The 16,806-nt window shown below is 63.1% G+C and overlaps 1 protein-coding gene across 1 annotated transcript in view; it reads left to right on the plus strand.

Annotated features, from left to right (window-relative positions):
• The window catches only part of TSNARE1 (t-SNARE domain containing 1), a 75,208-nt gene that overhangs the window by 48,896 nt on the left and 9,506 nt on the right, over positions 1-16,806 (plus strand).

Here is a 16,806-nt window from a genome sequence, read left to right on the forward strand (position 1 = left end):
GGCCAGAGTGGGGACAGGTGGGCAAAGGGTGCCCGCGTTCCCTGGGGCTCTAGGAGTCAGAAGCTGTTCTTGGGAAAGGGGTTCTGGCTGTCGTGGGGAATGTGAGGGTGATAACATGGACCCCAGCAGGGCTGTGGGCAGGGCAGAGGTCAGGAGGTGGAGAGAGTGCTGTGCTCCCTCCTCCTCTGCCTCCGGGAGCCCAGACGGGACAGGGGACCACAGGGCCTCGGACCTATGCTCTGCGGTGTGTGCGTGTGAGGGTGGGGGCGGCACCATCACTGCCGCCTTCTCTGTCAGAGGCCTGCGGACTCAGAGTCTGAGGGAGAAGGCCACCCTAGGAGAGGAAGCTGGGGTGCCAGGGTCTCTTCTTCAGGGTGGGGCCGAGGCAGGGCTGGGGGTCGTGTCTGCTGACACCGGCTCGGGGCTTTCTGCCCCAGCCCCCACCCACAGCTTCCAGCCCCGAGGGCAGCCAGGCCCTGCACCCCAGACTCCACCAGGTCTGGTCCTTCCAGGGCCCCCCAGGGTAGAAGGTGCAGGCCCCGTGTGATAGGGAAGGAGCTCATCGGAAGTCCCAGGGCCTGGCCTCTCTAGTGGGCGCTCGCCTGGCGGTGGTGCCTGCCAGGGTCTTCGCCCCAGAAAGCCTTGTCTCAGGGCGAAGCAGTGCAGGTGCTCCCTCCACGAGCACCATGGCCACCAGGTCGGAGGATGGGCAGGTGTCTGGACCATGGGAGGGAGGCCCGGGCCACGGGAGGGAGGCATGATGGGGGAGGCCCGGGCCACGGGAGGGAGGCGTGCCAGTGAGGAGGAGGAGGAACAAGAGGAGGCGATGGCACAGAAGCCCTGTGCCTGTGGACGCCTCATCAGGCTCAGACCCCGTCCCTGTTCCTGGGGTGAGGCTGTCATTGCCCCGTTCCATCCCCAGCAGTAACCCCTGTGCCATGGGCGGGATGGCGGGCTCAGACCCAGGAGGTACAGCCACAGTAATGTCCTCCACTCCCCCCACTCTGTACAATGTGTCAGGAAGTCTCCAGCAAGACAGGCCTCACCACAGCCCTGCAGGGCCATGGACACTGGTCGACTTGTCTCCACCCAGACAGTCTGGAGGGTGGAGGCCCTGCAGCCAGGCCTCCTGTGTGCAGATCAGGGATTTGAGCCCAGAGAGAGGCAGATTGGTTATGGAGCCTCGTCCGTAGGACTCCATGTCCCGGGCTTCTCTGCTGCCCTGGGGAAGTTCTGGGGCATCCAGGGGTGGACAGGTCGGGGCACAGACGGACAGACGGTTGCCTGGATGGACAGATGGGTGGCAGATGAATGGATAGACTGAGTATTGGAAAGGGACACGCAGGTGGTTGGATGGGTGGATGGATGGATGATGGGTGGACAGAAGCAGGGTAATTGGATGGGTGGGTGCGTTGAGGGTGGGTGGTGGAGAGACGAACAGGTGGGTGGATGGAGGAGTGGGTGGGTGGGTAAATGGATGGTTGGTCGGATGAGTGTAAGGAAGGATAGGTGGAGGAGAGAGACGATCAGACAGTGGAGGGATAGATGGATGAGCAAAGGAAGGGGTGGATGTAAACAGATGGACTGGATGGTGGATAGATAGTGGCCTGGCCAACATGGGTGGCTGGATGCGTAGGTGGCAGGTGGATGGGCGGACACGTGCGACACGCTGGCTGCCCCGGCTTCGGAGGGGCCAGGTTTGGCCCCACCCTCGGCATTATTGGGGGGGACTCGGAACTACTGACACTGGTCCTGCCAAGGGTCCTGCTGCCCGTCGCAGGGCACTGTGACCCTCAGATGGTGCCTGTGCAGAGGGACGGCCCAGCACCTCCTTGTCCCTTCTGCTGTGGCTCTGGTGAAGGCTCACCTTTCCTGTCTCCCCCTGCTAGCCGATGAGGAGGATGAGGCCCCCAAATGCCTGTGGCTGCCCTACGGACTCTGGATGGGCCGAGCCTGCCTGAACCGGACCCCGCGGACCTCCCAGGAGCCCTCCCTGTGCCCGCTCCTCACCCTCCCCACCCACCTTTCCCACTTTGGCCCCTGCAGCATCCACGTTCCTGGGGACTTTCCAGCCCTCCCCACCCTCCTCTGCACCACCCCAGCCCTGCGGGAGGCTCGTGGTGGCCGAGGCCTCAGAGTTTGAGCAGCAGCTGCTGGACTGCCATCGGCGGCAGGGCACCCTGCTGTCCTGCTCTCGCAGCAGAGTGTCCTCATGGCCCAGCACAGCCTGCCCTGCATGGCTGGGGCAGCAACCGTGGCAGCAGGAAGCGCATGGGTGCACAGCTCCCAGACCCTCAGTTAGACCCTGAGAATGTGGCTGGGCCAGGAGGGCCCCACACTGTGCTGAGTGACTCCTGGAAGCCCCTTCTTCCTGGGCATGTTGACTGGCCCGGAGCCGTCTCTGCTATGCGCCTAGGGTGCAGCGCGTACACGCACACGTGTTTCCTGGGGTGCGGCGCGTACACGCACACGTGTTCCCTGGGTTGCGGCACATACACGCACATGTGTTTCCTGGGGTGTGGCGCGTACACGCACACGTGTTTCCTGGGGTGCGGCGCGTACACGCACACGTGTTCCCTGGGGTGCGGCACGTACACACACACGTGTTCCCTGGGTTGCGGCACATACACGCACACGTGTTCCCTGGGTTGCGGCACATACACGCACACGTGTTTCCTGGGGTGTGGCGCGTACACGCACACGTGTTTCCTGGGTTGCGGCGCGTACACGCACACGTGTTTCCTGGGTTGCGGCGTGTACACGCACACGTGTTTCTTGGGGTGCGGCGCGTACACGCACACGTGTTCCCTGGGGTGCGGCACATACACGCACATGTGTTTCTTGGGGTGTGGCGCGTACATGTGTGTGTTTCATGGTACTGTATGAAGGGTATCATTTTATACCTGTTGATTTTTTTTTTACACAAAAATATATCTTCTCTGAGCTGAGATGACCAGGAAAGGCAGTGGCGGTGAAAGTGAAGGGGCGGCCGGTCCTGTTCTCGGAGCGGCTGCGCCCTGAGCCCCTCCTCTGTCCCTCACCTCTGGCCGCGTGCGCTGTCTCAGAGCTGGACCCTCCTGGCCTGGTTCCGCCTGGGTGGCTGTGGGCCGTGGGAGGGCAGGTGGCGCCGCACAGCCCCGGACCGTGCCCTGACCCTTGTGGATAACGCCTGTTCCAGGCTGGCCCCAGGGCACCCAGAGATGCCGGCCCCCGGCAGCTGAGACCAGGGTGTCGTTGCCCAGGGGAGGGCCGTGTTTACCGGGCCCCAGCAAGTCAGTAGTGGTGTCCACGGGAGAAAGCCCGCATGAGCTGCGTGCCCTCAGCCCTCCAGTGTGCCCGGTGCCCTTGCTCAGGTCGGCCTCCCTGGGAGCGCCCTGCTCCCCGCAGAGCCTGCACTCAGCACCTCTCAAGTCTGAACCTCACCCCAGATGGAACAGATGCACCTTTGTGCACTGCGGTGCCCACTGTGGGTGGCATCCACCTTTGGGCAGTGAATGCTGCTGTGTGTTCCAGGCTGACCCTGCCCAGCCCTGCTCTGGTCCCCGCAGGCTGCTGCAGGATGGCCTGGGGCGGTGTACACGTGGACCACTGCAGGGTGGCCTGGGGCGGTGTACACGTGGACTCCTGCAGGATGGCCTGGGGCGGTGCACACGTGGACTCCTGCAGGGCGGTCTGGGGCGGTGCACACGTGGACTCCTGCAGGGCGGTCTGGGGCGGTGTACACGTGGACCGCTGCAGGGCGGCCTGGGGCGGTGCACACGTGGACTCCTGCAGGGCGGCCTGGGGCGGTGCACACGTGGACTCCTGCAGGGCGGCCTGGGGCGGTGCACACGTGGACTCCTGCAGGGCGGCCTGGGGCGGTGTACACGTGGACTGGCTGCAGGGAAGACTGGGGCGGTGTACACGTGCACTGGCTGCAGGGCGGCCTGGGGCGGTGTACACGTGGACTGCTCACTCTGCGGCTCCAGCCCAGGCCCTTTTCTCTGTATTAAGCCTTTGGTCACTGCGGCGCCCTGCCCCCAGGACCGTGTGGTGGTGCTCAGGTGGCCGAAGGCAGGAGTGCCCTTCCTGGCCCTCACAGGGGCTCCACCAACATTGCCCCCCCCCCCACCATGCATCCTGCCTGCTGGTTCCTCTGGGTCTTTGCTGAAATTCCATCAGAGGATTCCTGAGCCTTCTCTCCACTCTGCCCACAACTCTCATGTGTCTCCTGAGCAGGATGGAAGTACCAGGAGGCAGGCTCGAGCTGCCCTGCCTGGCGCGAGGACAGTGCCCAGTAATGTGCATCCCAGCACCACACTCCCAGGAACCGGTGAGGGCGGGACGGCACAGGGCCCAGGAGGCACAGCTGGGGCTCCGTCCACGGGGTGGGTGAGATCAGACCACGAGCAAAGGCCTCCAGTGGGGCCGGGCCTGGGGCCATGCGGGGCAGGTGCATGAGGGGCTCGGCCTCGGAGCTGATCCAGGCACAGCAAAGGCAGGACTGATGAAGAGCCCACCTGGCCACGCTGACCTGGCCCCTGGTGGTCATGTCCCCCGGGAGGATGTGGGGGAGATAGGTCCTCAACTGCAGGGAAAGCAGAGTGCATGGGGCAGAGACAGGACGTCAGCCTGGCCTTCAGCAGCCTGAGGGCACCTGGCCCGGGCCACATTCCTGCAGGCCAGGGTTCCTCTGGCATCAACCTAGGACTCACCCACTGGTGCCCCAGGGGAGGACGAGGGACGCACTCTTTGCACTATCGAGTTTCTAGTGACAGGATGTTTGTTTAGGAGTCTGGAGAGGCTGCATCCTAGGCAGTTGGGGGGGTGTTTGCTGCCTGGCCAGGCTGGAAGCCATGGGAACCTGCTTGGGGGGCAGTGAGCATGTGTTGGGGCAGGGAAGGGGGCCACCTTTTCATCGGGAGGCTGAGCAGGATAAATACGCCATGATTGGGTTTTGCTGGGGCCTGAGCACTTGACACCTCAGTTGCAGAGGACGCTGAGTCTCCGTTCAGATTGTTCGAGTTTCCCCGGCTGCTGAGGAATGTGAGTGGTTGTGTCCCAGGGGCCATGGGGGGAGGGGTGACCTGTGTGCACAGGGTGCCAGAGCCCCGCCCTTCCCAGGCCTGTGTCCGGAGCGCTCCCTGCTGCTCACCAGGCGTGCTCGGCGTGAACAGTGATCCAGGGGGATGTAACTCCATCTGCCGGGGCTTCATAAATAGGCTTAGCGCTGCCCAGCAGAGCGTAGGCACAGCAGTGTAGGGCTCACGGTGCACAAGGGACTGGGGTGCTTTCCTACCTGCCCCCTTCTGCTCCCGGGGCGCAATCATCAGACAAGGCCCCTGCACCCCACTTGGCCCGCACAGAACAGGCGGGGCTGGATTCAAGACCAGTGCTGCTGCAGCCTAACTTCATTGTGACCTTAGGGGATGGCCCCTCATCTGAGCCTGCTGGACCACACCCATGATGTGGGGATGTGGGGTGACATGCCTTCTGTCTGTGCTGGCGATGGGCACTGACTCGGGCTGGGGTGTGCCGAGCCCGCAGGGGCACGGTCCTGGGGCTGTGCTCAGTGGCTCTGGGCGTCTGGTGACATAAGCCCGCACTCCAGCGCCTTTCCAGGCTGAACAAGGATGGGCTGACAGCAGTGGGGCCCCCCACTTCTCCCAGGCAGGGGCCCCATCGCCCTGTCTTTATCCTCAAAGATATCTCTGCTCAGACGAGGGGGGTCTGCCTCTGGGAGTGGCCAGGGAGCCCCGGGTGCTGAGCCCTCACCTTGGTGTGTCTTCACACACATGGTGCTCACCTCGGTGCTGACACCTGTGGGGTTGTGGGCTGTTTGGGGTCACTGAGATATTCCTGTTTTATAGATCAGGGTTGGGGTGTCCTTGAGGCCCAGGAGAAACTACACAGAGTATTAACCCCCAGCACTGCGCCAGGCCAGGATGAAGGCACATCAGTGTGGGCTGGTTCCACTGGGGAAGGCCTCCGGGGGAGGGGAGGTGGGACTGGACTGGTAGTGCCCGCCCTCTGCAGTCTCAGCTGTGCAGGGCCCTGGGCCCCCAGAGAGCTCCGCCCACTGTGACCCCCGGCTGCTCCGGAGAGGTGACTAGGGGACACCCTCCTGGAGGGGTGATTGGGGGTGGCTGTGTGTGTGGGAAGGTCCCTTTCATGGCAGAAGCGGCAGTTTTAAAGGGGTGGGGAATTAGGGCTCATTTTCAGCAGCTGTATGCAAATTATATGCAAATGAAGCTTTGCCTCCAAGGCTGGGAGACAGTGCTCTGAGGCCAGGAGCCCAGGCTAGTCCTCCCAAGTTCAGAGCAGGAATCCCTTCTTCACACTGCTGTGCACTTCACAAGTAAGCAGGTCCCCGCGTCCAAGAGCCAGTGAGAGCCCCACATCACGGGTGCGGCCCAGCAGGCTCAGGTGAGGGGCCACCGCCCAGAGTCATGATGAAGCTGGCAGGCCTCGGTTTCTGGCCCACCTGATCTGTGGGGCGGGCTGGGGAGTGGGGTGCAGGGGCCCCTCTGGTCCTGAGCATTCACCTCCAGCGTCACTTCTACCCCCAGTCCCCATCTGTGTCCAAGAAGAGGCCCAGAGAGGCTCAGCGACTTGCCTGGGTCACACAGCCAGTCGGGGGCACATCCAGGATGAAGACCCTGGTGCCTGGTGCCTGGCCAGCCTCCCCTTCCTTGCAGCAACCCATGAGTTATTAATCCAGCTTCCTTTGGAGCTGAAACAGTGTCTGTTCACCTCCTGACAGCAGAAAAGAAAAACGACAAATTAAACCACACACACTGCCCAGACATCAAAGAGGCCCACTCTCAAAGTGCAGTGCTGCGTGTGGTGTGTCCTGCCCCAGGAGGTGCCGCATGCAGCATGTCCCGCCCCGAGGAGGTGTGGCGTGCGGCATGTCCCGCCCTAGGAGGTACGGCGTGCGGCGTGTTCTGACCCGAGGAGGTGTGGCGTGTGGCGTGTTGCACTCTGAGGAGGTGTGGCATGTGGTGTGTTGGCCCTGAGGAGGTGTGGCCTGTGATGTGTTGCACCCCGAGGAGGTGTGGCCCTGGGGAGGTGTGGCTTGTGGCATGTTCCGCCCCGAGGAGGTGTGGCCTGTGGCATGTTCCGCCCTGAGGAGGTGTGGCCTGTGGCGTGTTCCGCCCTGAGGAGGTGTGGCCTGTGATGTGTTGCACCCCAAGGAGGTGTGGCCCTGAGGAGGTGTGGCCTGTGGCGTGTTGCACCCCAAGGAGGTGTGGCCCTGAAGAGGTGTGGCCTGTGGCGTGTTCCACCCTGAGGAGGTGTGGCCTGTGGCGTGTTCCGCCCTGAGGAGGTGTGGCCTGTGATGTGTTGTACCCCAAGGAGGTGTGGCCCTGAGGAGGTGTGGGCTGTGGCGTGTTCCGCCCTGAGGAGGTGTGGGCTGTGGCGTGTTCCGCCCTGAGGAGGTGTGGCCTGTGGCGTGTTCCGCCCTGAGGAGGTGTGGCCTGTGGCGTGTTCCGCCCTCAGGAGGTGTGGGCTGTGGCGTGTTCCGCCCTGAGGAGGTGTGGGCTGTGGCGTGTTCCGCCCTGAGGAGGTGTGGCCTGTGGCGTGTCGGCCCTGAAGAGGTGCGGCGTGCGGTGTGTGGCGTGTCCCGCCCCAGGAGGTGTGATGGCTGTGAGCTGCTCCTCTAATGAGCTTCGAGTCTGTGTTCTGGGCTGAGCATTCTCAGGGCCAAATTGATGCTTCCAGGAGGCAGGGTGTGTGCGAGGGATGGACAGGTGTGCATGCCAGTGGCTGCTCACGGCCTGTGTGACGTGGATGGGAGGGCATGAGCAGCAGAACCCACTCTTGGCTACCTCTCCACCTCCTTGTCCTTTCTCATGGGCTTAGGAGATGTGGCTCCTCCTTTCGGGCCCAGCTGCAGGGAATTGCTGCTCCGGGAGAGCCCCAGAGGCACCCTTGGATGAGGTCCCTGTGATGGGCTCAGCGTCTGAACAGAGGTCTGGCTGCAAGTGGGGGTGGGAAGTGTGGTCTCGTGACCTGTCACTCACCTTCCATGTGATTCTGGGCCTCAGCAGCCCGTCAGGGAACAGGGCACCCTGGTCCACAGACGGGTTTCCAGGCCCGAGTGTCAGCACCACGGACAGCTCCCGGGCTGTTGCTCGCCAGCAGGGTGGCCAGCCACTGAGCCATCCTTCAGGGTCCTGTGTCCTCCTTTGCTGGACACAGACCCCAGGCCAGGGAGCAGTGTTTCACCAGCTGCTCTGTGAGGGGTGTGGGAGGGAAGAGGCAGACACTGAGGACACCAGAGCCCCTGAGGTGCACATCACGGAGGCGGTGATGTTCTGTGGCCCATGCCGCGTGGCTCTGTTGCCCTCACACACGTGCCAGGTCCTGGCCACATTGACTCCATGTTCTTTGCCCGCTGGAACGCGGCGGCGGCTGCAGGAGCAGCCCGTGGGGCTCCTCAGAGAAGCCGGCAGCAAGACGGACGAGAGGGCTTGGCAGGCGAAGCAGAAGCAAAGGGGCAGAGGGACGTGTGGTCCTGGGTTGCTGGACGGCCCCCGACGCTCACGAGGCCCTCGGCTTCGCCGCTGTGTCCGTCTCCTCTGCTCAGCCTGGACTGGGTCTGGGAGGGTGCGTGAGCAGGGGCGAGGCCTTGGCACCCACCGCTCAGCTGAGAGCCGGGAGGCTCCTTACAGCCCCATTCAGCCCAGCAAACAGCTCCCTTGTGCCCCGTCTGCATTTTCCCCAGATCGCTCGTGCTGGAAGGGGAGCAGGTGGGGCCGCGGGAGGCACGTGGCTGTGAGCATGAGGTGGCGGAGTGGAGCTCAGTGACTCAGGGCTGGCCCGCATCAGGGACTCGCAGACACAGCCCACCGCGGCACCAGCCGTCCCACGTGGGAGTGGCCACCTGAGCCTGCTGTCCACTTTGAAGGAGGGGTGAGGGGCCCCAGAGGCCTCAGGGGCTGCTGAGGACCACACAGCAGATTCGTGGTGGAATTAGCAGGCGGTCTGCTAAGTAACTCGTCATAGCCCCACTTAGTCGTCTTCTCAAGCTGTTTGGCCTCAATGACAAGTGGCCCGAAGCCTCAGGTCACTTTCTGCTTGTCCCTGTCCACAGTGCATTGGAGGCGCTTTGCTCCTGGGCATTGGCTCTGGGACCCACACTAACAGGGCGGCCCCCTTGTTGACATCACCTGGCTCCCAGCAGAGACCAGAGTGGTGGAAAAATCTTACGAGGGCTTTCAAGTGTCTTCTTGGAAGTCCCAGTGACACTCGTGCCCCGCGGCCTTGACCGAAGCATCTCCCAGGCCAGTCATGGTCCTGCAGGGAGGTGGGGGCGCCCCGAGAAGGGCTGTGAGGAGCACCCTCGCTTGTTCAGAACTGCCGCTTGAACATCCAACCGACAACCGGAGTTCTCAGCGAGCATCCGTGGGAGCACAGCCCGACCCCCATCCAGCCAGCTGAAGCCGTTCCCTGAGTCCCATGCTGTCGGCCACCGTCCTGTATGAAGTGCGGAACAGCTCGCATGGTTTCATGCAGAACCTGCTGGAGAAATGTGTCCATTGCTAAACGGTGTGTTGTTGCTTTCGCTTGTTTCAGTTTTAGCCATAAAATCGAGCTGTTCGCGTTCTTTCAAAACACACTTCTCTTCAAGGCTCTGGATTCACGTGATTGTGCAGAGCGGAGGCTCAGTTTCTACTGATGCGTGAAATCCATTCTCTTCTCAACAGGGACAGAGTGTGTTCCCAGCCTATTGCCAGATGGCTCTGCCGTGGGCTCTGTCTGCCACGGACACTGTCTGCCGTGGGTACTGTCTGCTGTGGGCTCTGCCGTGGACACTGTCTGCCGTGGGCTCTGTCTGCTATGGGCTCTGTCTGCCGTGGGCTCTGTCTGCCATGGGCTCTGCCGTGGACACTGTCTGCCGTGGGCTCTGTCTGCCGTGGACACTGCCGTGGGCACTGTCTGCCATGGGCTCTGTCTGCCGTGGACACTGTCTGCCATAGGCTCTGCCGTGGACACTGTCTGCCGTGGGCTCTGCCGTGGACACTGTCTGCCGTGGGCTCTGTCTGCCTCGGAGTGGGAGGGAGGGTCTGTCTGCCGCACAATTAGCACTGGGTTATGGGGTCGGGGGTGTGGATGGTTCAACTTTATCAGGTGACGCCGCAGTAGTTCCCACAGTGGCGGTGAGCTGTCCCAGTCTCACCAGTGACACCTGAGCACTATCTGCTGAGGATTCGCAGAGTCTGCAGCTTTGGCCAGTGCGGGTGGAAATAGGCTCTGACTGAGGTCTTCGGTCACATTTCCGACTACTAAGGAGGTGGGATCTTTCACTTGTTCACGTGGGTTTCCTTTGCTGTTAGAAGTCTGTTCATGCCTTTTGCCCATTTCAAAGATTGGAGTGTCTGTTTCCTTCTAATGTACACACACACTCAAACACACATGCACACAGGTGAGCACGTGTTCTCATCTAGGTGTGGACACTAGGTTGGTTTTCTGGGATGCAGACCTCATCCCCGGGGATACTTTCCCTGTGACCTCCCTTGGGGGGTCTCCAGATGGCTGGGGGTCCTGTGAGAACTGTGAGCTCTCCACATCTAGTCTGAGGACTTCAGTTCAGCCTTGCACATGGTCCGCGGGGCAGCCCTGCCCTGCACCACAGGGGGAGCTCCTGTCCCGCTGCCCGGCTGGCTCTGTCTGAGGTCAGCTCCCACGTGGGGTGTCTGTCTGGTCCCCGCCCAGGCTCCTTGCATCCTTCATGGTCTCCATCACCCCAGCTTTGTGCTAAGTGATGTTGTCTGGGAGGGAGACACCGGCACCCCACTGTCCCGTGACTCGCCCTGGCCCTTGGCCGTGTGTGTCACTTTGAGAAGCCCTCAGGTCCCAGAAACAGCCCTGTTGGTGCTTCAGCTGTGGCCGCATCGGCTGCGTGGATCTGCTGAGAGCTGGTGTCCACTGGGCTGGGCATTTGTGTCTTCCAACGTGTTCGTGTCTTAATACACTTGAACGAGGGTTCTCTCCAGATATATATAGCCTTCAGCTCTTTTTAAAGCCTTGTTCCTGAACGCAGACTGTGTGTTTGTCTCTATAAGTGGCTTACGTGGCAGCCGGGCTGGTGTGGAGATGCGCATGGATCTGTGACGGGAGTGTTCAGGCAGCCAAATGTTAATCGTTTCTGATCCTTGGCCTACGAATCTTCGGTTTCCTCTGATGATGATCCCGTTATGCCTGGTGACAGCGGGCTCCTTCCCACTGTCCACACTCCTGCCTGCGGCTTCTCTTCCCCACCTCGGTGCTGGGCAGGCAGCCGGGCACGCGCCGCGGCAGCGACAGGGCCGCCCTTGTTTGGCTCCTCATCTCATGAGGGTCGCGTCCAGCGTTGCCCCGTTAGGGGGATCAGTTTTGATTTGTTTTAGATGCTCCTTGTCTGAAGGAGGAAGTTTGCGAGGGTTTGATGAGGGCGTTGTCTTCTTTTAAAATCCTGGATGAGTGTTCAGTTTCATCAAATATTTTTTTACCCTGTTGGGTGACTATTTAGTTTTTGTCCTTTAATCTGTTCACGGGCCGAATGCTGTGTACAGATTTCCTGATGGTGGACCCTGTGAGAGTCTGGGGTGAACTCCGCTTTGCCAGAGGAATGATGATGATAATAATAATAATAACGATAATCATCAGTGGCTCATGTGCACGGAGGGGCCACGTCTGTCTGGGTTTGGCATCTCCGTCGGCCCACATGTCCTCACTTCCCAAGCCCTGTCGATTGGACACTGGTCAGAGCAGGCGCACGGGGTGAGCGGGTGAGATTCTCCAGCTGTGCAGGTGGACGCAGCGGCCGGTGTGAGCTGCTGGGCAGGGGCGGGTAACAGAGGCCAGAGGCCTGGTGCCTCCTGCTCTCTGCCAGGGTGGAGGCTGGTGAGGTTGGGGACAAGAACCAGGAATAAGACTCCTGGGTTGTCACCTCATGGGATGAAGTGGCCGGGCTTCCTCGTATGGGGCAGTATGGGCACCACCACCCTAAGTAAGACACATGGAGACCCAGGCAAATGACAGGACAGGGGACAGGGGACAAGTAAACACACGGTTGTCTGAGTAGATGGGTCTTTGCCCCAACCCTGCCCTGGAGAAGACACGGGACAGCCTCCTGTTCCACACCCCAGAGCCCGCTGCCCACGGAGCGGCCCCGTCCCCCAGCCCCCAGCCCACGGAGCGGCCCCGTCCCCCAGCCCGCTGCCACGGAGCGGCCCCGTCCCCCAGCCCCCAGCCCACAGAGCGGCCCCGTCCCCCAGCCCCCAGCCCAACGGAGCGGCCCCGTCCCCCAGCCCCCAGCCCACGGAGCGGCCCCGTCCCCCAGCCCCCAGCCCACGGAGCGGCCCCGTCCCCCAGCCCACTGCCCACGGAGCGGCCCCGTCCCCCAGCCCCCAGCCCACGGAGCGGCCCCGTCCCCCAGCCCCCAGCCCACGGAGCGGCCCCGTCCCCCAGCCCGCTGCCCACGGAGCGGCCCCGTCCCCCAGCCCGCTGCCCACGGAGCGCCCCGGCCCCTCAGCCGCCCAGCCCACGGAGCGGCCCCGTCCCCCAGCCCCCAGCCCACGTAGCTATGCCCCAGCCCCCAGCCCCCAGCCGACTAGGGGTGCGAGCGGCCCCGTCCCCCAGCCCAATGCCACGAGAGCGTGCCGCCGTCCCCCAGCCCATCTGCCCACGTAGCGGCCGTCTCGTCCCCAGCCCCCCCAGCCCACGGAGCTGGCCCGTCCCCAGACCCTCTAGCCCACGGATCGGCCTCGTCCCCCAGCCTCCCAGCCCACGGATGCGGCCCCGTCCCCAGCCCCAGCGGAGCGTTCCCCGTTCCCCAGCCCCCCCAGCCCCATCCCACGGAGCTGGCCCGTCCCCAGCCCCCAGCCCACGGAGCGGCCCCCGTCCCCCCAGCCCCCAGCCCACGGAGCGGCCCCGTCCCCCAGCCCTCTGCCCACGGAGCGGCCCCGTCCCCCAGCCCGCTGCCCACGGAGCGGCCCCGTCCCCCAGCCCGCTGCCCATGGAGCGGCCCCGTCCCCCAGCCCGCTGCCCACGGAGCGGCCCCGTCCCCCAGCCCTCTGCCCACGGAGCAGCCCCGTCCCCCAGCCCTCTGCCCACGGAGCGGCCTCGTCCTGTCACTGCTGGAGAGAAATGTCTGCAGTTTCCTCCTGCTTCTGCGTAGTCGACGGGTGGGGTCCCTGGGAGACTCTGGTGCGGTCCCCTAGAGTGTGCGTGTTTGCAGCATGTCACCCCCTTGATTCCAGAGGACCTGGTTGTCACCCTGTCTCATGGATAAGGAAACAGGCACAGAGGGGCCTGGGCACCCCGTGGGCGCTCAGTGGCACAGAAGGGCATCTGTGCGGACTCTGGGAACAGCCTCCGTGCCGGGGTGTCGACGGGCCGCTCTGACCACACCTGTGGGTCCTTGCGTGCTGGTCCCACCACACCTGAAGGCGTGGTCCTGATCACAGAGAGTATCCCCTTCTCTCCAGGTGCCAGGACACGGCCTTCGGGCTGGGACTTGAGCAGCCCGGGCAGCCCCTGGGCACAGGCCCGGAGTTTGGCAGGAGGCCCGGGGCCGGGAGAGGAGGGCTCAGGCCTGTGAGTCACTGGGACGGCTGAGCTCTCTGCCGCCCGTGCCCGTCCTCGGGACACCGAGCCCCACAGTCAGCCCTGATTTTGTAACTTGCCTGTTTCAGTAATTCTAGCATTTGTGACCCAGTGAGCAAACGTGGTATTTTTGATGCGAACATTTAAAAAACAACCCATTCCACACCCATCTACCCAAATGCTCTGATTCTGAATAATTCTTTTGAAATAGAGTCTAAATATATACAAATAGATGTTTTTGAATGTCACGTATTCTGAATACATTTGCATGGGAAGCAGCTTCTGAGGATGGGGTGGGGGCTGGGAGGCTTCTGGGGAACCAGGGTCCCTGGGGGTCAGAGGCACAGGGGCCTCGCGGCAGAGGAACGAAGTCCAGCACCCACGTGCCCCCCGTCCCAGCACTGGGCGTGCCAGGGGAGTCGCTGCCCTTCTCTGAGCTGCTGGGACCTCGCCAGGACCTCAGGGACCAGCGCCCATGGCCTGGGTGCCCGTCTGCAGACGGTGGGGAGGGAGACTCACCCCCCCCACCCTTCCCTTCTCTCTGCTCTCCCATCCCTGAGCCTCCCCTTGGCCCCTGCTGCGGGACGGGGGGGAGTGGGGGCTGGGTGTCTGTTTCCCACCCTGTGTGAGAGGGCGCCCTGACTCGTTTGGGGCCCCACATGGCTGCTGTGAGGTAAGGCGGGCACGAAGGGCTGGTTGGAAGCTGTGTTCTTGTCTTCGGAGAAGACGGGGCAGGCAGTGAGCAGGGCCGGGGGTGCTGCCCGTGGACTCTGCCAGTCCCAGGCTCTCCGAGCGGTGAAGGCGACACCGTGGAGGACAGCCTTGGTCCCGGGGGGGAGAGCACCGAGGGTCTCAGAGCTGTGACCTCTTGCCCTCTGCTGTCTGGGGCTGTGCCCAGGGATGGTCAGGCTTCTGCCAGGGGTGCTTCTGCCGGCCCGCCCTCCCCACTGGCTGTTCCCAGGCGCCAGGCGCCCTCATCTCAACGGAAGGGACGCCAGGCAGAGGGTGGCCCGTGTGTGGGCCTGTTGGACTGACAGGCAGGGCCCCCCTTCCGAACGGTGGACGGAGCCCCTGGAGGCCTGAGGGCGGGGTCCGCAGAGCCGTCCCAGGACCTCGCTGTGGGTCATCTTGTTTCCGTTAAGCCAGGTTCGGGGCAGTAGCCCCTGAACACATCCCAGCTTCGTGTCCTAGGGGGAGGGAGCAGGAGCTGAGCTGGCGGCGAAGGCACGTTTTGTGCAGCGGGAACTGGGGGCTGGGGGAGCCATCCTGGAGGCAGAGGCAGAGGGAGGAGCCGTGCAGGGCCACAGGGCAGGGACGGGATGGGACGGCAGGGCCCAGCCCGTGGGCTCAGCCCCTGGGGGCGGCTGGAAGCAGGCCCGGGGGCTTGGAAGGGGGAGCCCTTCCCCAGCTGGTGAGCTGACTCAACAACCGCCACACAGGGATGCCTCTGACCCCGGCGGATGACACTAATTGGGCCCCAATCAAGAGCGTAATTTAGGTTAATTGGCTCCCCACCAGCCTTTCCAGTGAGGGCTGAGGGCCGGCACTTCTAAGTAATTAGTCCCAGCAGATGTGGGGACACCCAGAGTGTGGGGAGCGAGGGCAGGAGAGCCTGCCTGGGTGTCAGGACAGGGCGGCTCTGTTGGGAGTGTCTGTCTGTGGAGTGCGGTCCCCGGTGCCTTGCGACACCCCATGGGAGCGGGACCTGGGCAGAGGGCGGGCACTTGGTTGTTCCCCGCCTGGTTCCCAGAGGGCGACCTTCGGCTCCTGGCTGCCTGGACACGCCCGGCGCAGGGGCTCACCACCCTGGAGTCACTCCCAGGGTCGGCGGGGGAGATGGACCGGGGCTGGTCTGCTGGCTGTGACCTTCTCCCACTCGGCGGCTGAGACAAGGACATTGATGGCCTCAGGTTCTGGGCCAGGGTCTGAGATCCAGCGGCAGCGGGGCTGGCTCCTTCTGCGGCCCCTGTCCTCAGTCCGCAGGTTCCCATGGCGCTCTCCCCGTGCCCTGTGTCCAAACGACCCCTCATAAGGGTGCCAGTGAGATCAGGTCAGGCCTCGTGACCCCACTCTCACTGATCACCTCCACGAAGGCCCCTCAACAAGTCAGGTCCCATTCTGGGGCCTGGGGTTAGGGCTCACGCAGGAATCTGGTGGCACCGTCCAGCCTGTGAGGCCCATCTCAGGTCAGCACGGGGCATCCCCACAGCCTGTCCCTGCCTGCTGATGTGGACATGGGCACTTCCGTCCTTCCATCCATCCATCCATCCGTCCTTCCGTCCATCCATCCATCTGTCCATCCATCCATCCATCCATCCGTCCGTCCGTCCATCCATCCATCCTTCCATCTGTCCATCCGTCCATTCATCCTTCCATCCATCCATCCGTCCATCCGTCCATCCATCCATCTATCCATCCGTCCATCCATCCATCCGTCCGTCCATCCGTCCTTCTGTCCATTCATCCATCTATCCATCCGTCCATCCATCTGTCCATCCGTCCATCCATCCATTCATCTGTCCATCCAGCCATCCATCTGTCTGTCCATCCATCCATTCGTCCGTCCATCCGTCCGTCCGTCCGTCCGTCCGTCCATCCATCCGTCCGTCCGTCCATCCATCCTTCCATCTGTCCATCCGTCCATTCATCCTTCCATTCGTCTGTGTGTCCATCCATCCATCCATCCTTCCATCCATCCATCCGTCCTTCTGTCCATCCATCCATCCATCCATCCTTCCATCTGTCCATCCGTCCATTCATCCATCCATCCTTCCATCCGTCCGTCTGTCCATCCGTCCATCCATCCATCCATCCTTCCATCCATCCATCCGTCCTTCTGTCCATCCATCCATCCATCCGTCCATCCATCCGGTGCCCTGCCTGGGTCCCGGGCCCTCCTAAAGACGGGTTGTGCAGTGCTGAGCACCCCGGGTGGCCTTTCAAGGCCCCTCCCTGGTCAGCCACAGTGATATTTACCAGGAAAACTCCTGCCTCCTTAAGATAGTCTCCTCCATGCTTCCCCAGAAGGTCCCCCATATGCTCAATACATTTTCATCCAGGAGTCGGAAAGGTCAGCCCGTCCGTCGAGGCTGTGTGCAGGGATGGCCGCCTGCTCCTGGAGCTTGGGGAGGGGCTCCCACTCACGAGGTGCTCCTGGTGCAGCGAGGTGTGGCCTGGGCCCCCCCCTGCCTCCTGCTGCGGGGCTGCCCTGAGATGAGGTCTGCAGGGGCTGCG

The sequence above is a fragment of the Molossus molossus genome, unplaced genomic scaffold (genome assembly GCF_014108415.1).
Source record: "Molossus molossus isolate mMolMol1 unplaced genomic scaffold, mMolMol1.p scaffold_m16_p_33, whole genome shotgun sequence".
In the NCBI taxonomy this organism is placed as follows: Eukaryota; Metazoa; Chordata; class Mammalia; order Chiroptera; family Molossidae; genus Molossus; species Molossus molossus.